Source organism: Sinocyclocheilus anshuiensis, unplaced genomic scaffold, assembly GCF_001515605.1.
Source record: "Sinocyclocheilus anshuiensis isolate Anshui unplaced genomic scaffold, SAMN03320099.WGS_v1.1 scaffold510, whole genome shotgun sequence".
Classification (NCBI taxonomy): domain Eukaryota; kingdom Metazoa; phylum Chordata; class Actinopteri; order Cypriniformes; family Cyprinidae; genus Sinocyclocheilus; species Sinocyclocheilus anshuiensis.
In genome coordinates, this window is record NW_015542360.1 from 573075 (window position 1) to 578212 (window position 5138).

Genomic DNA, 5138 nt, shown 5'->3' on the forward strand with positions numbered 1-5138 from the left:
CTACATTAATTTAAAATGTGTAAATGTATTTAGATTTTTACATGTATTTATTTATTTGTTATTTATAAACATATTTATAAAATATTTACTTATTTATTTGTGTCTGTAATGTTGCTGCTTCTCAAAACCAATAACACTAAGCTGTAAAATTGCTTGGATTTTCCAGAAGGGTGGTTATGTGACCATTTTTCTAGGATTCATACATCACTAGTAGTTAGTTGCCAGAATTTTTGAATCACATTCATTTACAATCTTTATTCCTCCTCAAAAGCATCTAGGCTGTTTTAGGGAGTGTTTGTCGTGGTAATATCTCATTATAATGTCTCTACTCAGCGCGAGGGGACAGGACACTCTCTATCAAAAACGATTATAAATCAAAAAGCCAGGAGTGTCTAGACACTCCAATGAGTAATTTGAAAGATAATATTTTAATTGCTTCCTACAAGTGTATTTCAGGCCAGATGATGCACTGCCTTGTCAGGAGGTTGGGTTTCTGAAAGTCTGGTTGCACTTAAAGAGACCCACCTAAAAATCAATTGTGTCACGTCATTCCAAACTTGAAAAACTTTGTCTCTGCCAAAGTTTTGACATAGACGATGATGAATTCTCATATGCTCACTAAGGCTGCATTTTTTTTATTAAAAAAAATACTGTAAAAACAGTAATATATCACTTTTTCAGTTTTAATATATTGTAAAATGTAATTTATTTCCGTGAAGCAAAGCTGAATTGTGCAAGTAAATAAAGTAATTAAAGTAAGTAAATAAATCTAAAATTGTGAGACTTCAGTAGTAATATTTTGAGAATAAAGTTGTAGCATCACCAGATTAAAGTTAAAATATTAGTCAAAGTTTTCAGAATAAAGCTATAACATTATGATTAAAGTAGTAATATTTTGAGAATAATATCATAGCATTTGCAGATTCAGAGTATAATTTCAACAGATTAAAATGAGATTGAAGTGGTAATATTTTTATTGTAATATTATTCTCAAAATATAACTACTTTAATGGTAATATTATGACTTTATTCTCAAAATATTACTACTTTAATATCACAAATTCATAATATTACATTTTTAAAGTAGAAATATTTTGAGAAAAAAGTCAAAGTATTAACAGATTAAAGTTATACATATGAAAACAAAGTTTAAGTACTTTAATTGGGTAGTTACAACTTTATTTTCAAATATTACAACTTTAATATCATAAAGTCATAATATAACACAATAAAAGTAGGAATGTTTTGAGAATAAAGAGTATTGACAGATTAAAGTTGTAATATTATGTATTGGTCATTAAAGTCATAACATTTTGAGATTAAAGTCGTAACATTTTTAGAATACAAATAATAAATATTACTACTTTAATCAAATAACATTACAACTTACAAGATTGAATTAGTAATATATTTAGAATAAGATTGTAACATTATTTAAAAACATTACTACTTTAATTGCAAAATGTTATGATTTTATTCTAAAAATATTACTACTTTAATTCCATAAAATCTTAAATAGTAATATTTTACTACTTACCATTGCCAGATAAAAATCTAAATATTAGTCAACGTTTTGAGAGTAAAGTTGTAACATTATAGTATATATATATATATATATATATATCAAATAACACAACTTTATTAAAAAAAAGTCATAGCATTAGCAGATTAAAGTCATGATATTGGTCAAAGTTTTGAAAATAAAGTCCTAACATTACAAGCTCGGAGTAGAAATATTTTTTAGAATAAAGTCATAACATTATTTTAAAATATTATTACTTTAATTGCATAATGCTAGGATTTTAATCTAAAATAAATCATAATAATACAAAATAAAAGCAGTAAGATTTTGAGAATAAATTCAAAATTCAAAAAAATGAAGTCATTGCATTATAAAATAAAACTTATACTATCGCAATAAAGTCGTAAGGAATGTAAAGAACAGTTATCTGTGTTGCATTAAACTCCCATTAAAGACAACTGTCAAGATTTGCAAACCAAGCACACAAACCACACAAGTCAAAAAGAGAGCAGCGTCTATTTATCAAGTTGATGTACATATTTCACCCTGAACACTGAACATTCACCTTCGTCCAAGTTCGTTTGACATTAGTGTACTAAATGGCACCAAGATTGTGTTTATTTAACATTAAGGTCTACAAATGAGGCCATCTGGAAGACATGAACATCGTAGATGGGGAATACTGATTTGTAATTGCATGAAATTACTTGGTAGTTTCTTCCCCTCTTCTGCGCGGGGGCAGCGAGGACTCATGAATATTTATCGCGTGTGGAGTTAAACGAGGTGAGCATAAACTAGGAGGTAACTAGCTGAATGCTAAAAACAAAGAGCTATTAATGCCTGTGGTTACAATAAACAGACAATACGTTTGTGAAGTTGATTCAGCAAAACACTATTTTAAAGGTTAAGTGTGTCATTTGGGTTCTATTAACGGTTCACATATGCAGTCTACTGAAATCATTTTTTTTTTTTTATGATACTTGACAGTGTTTCCTGCTTTACTTTCAGAGCCAAAATAACTGAATCTAATGAATGAACAGTATATCAGTGTATTTAAGTTCCTGTACACATTTACTCTTTAGCAGCTTATTTTTTATGGAATAAAAATATACAGCACAACCTGTGTAGTCCAATTCCCTAACAAGTCGATTCTTGTCAATAAATCTATATTAATTTTAATAATTTCATATTTTATTTTAGTTTTAGTACTTGTGTTGTGCTGTTGTAATATTTTTTTTTATTTCAGTCTTACGTTTTAGTAATTGTAATACTTAAACGTATTTATTTCATATAGCTGCCAAAGCAACACTTCTCTTTTTTAAGGATTTTAACTCAAAGTTTTTCAAGTTTTTTTTTTATTTTTATGTATTATCATGTATTTTATTTCAATTACCGAAAACTGTCAACAATTCCCAAATGAGTGATCATTATCGGTTTGTCTTTGTGAATCATATTAGTATTTAGATTTCCAAACAAAAGACTCTTCATTTTAGTGAATCAAGGATATATCATACAACCATTCAGTTTTCTAACAAATTATAATATATTTATTTATTTATTTATTTATTTATTTATTTATTTATTTATTTATTTATTTATTTTTGAGTCTTGTTAGTGAATAAAAACCACAGTTTAACCAGTGTAGAACAAACGATTCCCAAATGAATGACTTTTATGCATTAGTTCTTTTTAGTGAATCAGAAATATCATTTCATTTCATAATAATTTCAAAATGAATCTGTGCAATCTGGAATTTTGCATGAGGGACACATGAGGTGAAACCTCAGGTGGCTCCAACTTTGGATTCAACTTTATTTATTTATTTATTTATTTATTTATTTATTTATTTTTGAGTCTTGTTAGTGAATAAAAACCACAGTTTAACCAGTGTAGAACAAACGATTCCCAAATGAATGACTTTTATGCATTAGTTCTTTTTAGTGAATCAGAAATATCATTTCATTTCATAATAATTTCAAAATGAATCTGTGCAATCTGGAATTTTGCATGAGGGACACATGAGGTGAAACCTCAGGTGGCTCCAACTTTGGATTCAACTTTGTTAAACATGCAAATTTGTATATCGATATTTACTGCTTAGTTTTGAAGTCAGTGGAAGGACTTTCTTTGCAAGCAAAATTTCAGCTAAAGGTACGGTCACTTTAAACTTTGTTTGGAGACTTTCATTTCACTCCAGTCATTTCAATAGCAACCCACATGACCGTGATTTTCGCATGAGGGCGAAATATTTCCCCATGCAGATTTCACAGCAGGTTCGCTGAAATGACCAACAGAAAGCTTCTTGTTTTCAAAGTGCAAAAATTCTTGGTTTCTGTGTGAGCTGTGCTTTGTGATTCACTAATGGACAATTGACAATAGATTGATAAAGACATTTCTTTGCCCACAGAATTTCACTTGAACACATGTGAACACATCTTCACTTGTGAAACTTACATCTCTGTATTTACAAACTGGTAGTTCATTTGACAATGTTTAGTTGGACACTTATTTAAATTTCCCAATGGAATTCCATTTCTTTTTCTCAAATATATCAACTATAGAATCATTTTTGGTATCAGAACGGAACCAGAATTAATAAGAGGAATCAGAACCTCTACATTATTGACACACTATTGGACAATGGACCACCTTTGCCAACTAAATTTCGGCTAAAGTTGTGATCACATTTACCATTGTTCGGCAAATTTTCACTGTCAAAATCCAATAATTTCAAAAGGAATTCACACGATTATGATTTCCCCACACAGATTCACTGCACTGACCAACAGAAAGCTGCTTGGTTTGAAAGTGAAAATTGCTTGGTTTCTGTGCAACGTGCTTCGTAGACCACTATACTATAGATAGATCATGAAAATAGACATTTTTGTTCACAAAATTTCACTAATGTGAACGTGCCTTTAATTGAAAATGTAGGAGTTAAATTTAGGTCAAATGTAGGTTTTGCTAATGTAAACACACTGACTTGCAAGACTTAAATCAGTGTACTTATAAACTGGTTGTTCATTTGACAATGTTTAGTTGGACACGTTTTGTAAATTTCAGAATGAAATTCCATTTCTTTTCCCAAATATTTCAAGTACGGAATCATTTATGGAACTGGAATGGAACCAGAATTAACAAGAGGAATCAGAACCTTTGGAAGTGACCTCTGAGTAAGTGATGCTTTATGAAGCACTACACTATTGTTAAGAGACAATTTTGGCTGAAGTTGTGGTCACATTTATCATTGTTTGACAAATTTTCACTGGCAAAATCCAGTCCTTTCAAAAGTAGTCCAAACGATTAAAATTTTTGCACGAGGGTGAACGATTTCCCAAGATTTCACAACGGTTAGTCACGTGGATTTGATTTTGCAAGTAAAAGTTCTCCGAAGGGTATGGTCACTTTTAACATTGTTCGGCAAATGTTCGCAGACGGAATGCAGTCATTTCAAGAGGAATCCACATGATCGTGATTTCCCCATGCAGATTTTGCAACGGTTTCAAATTGGTCATGTGGATTTGCCGTGTTGACCAACAGAAATCTGCTTGGTTTGAAACTGTGAAAGTGCTTGGTTTCTGTGCAGTCTCTGTTTTGTAAAACACTATACTATAGA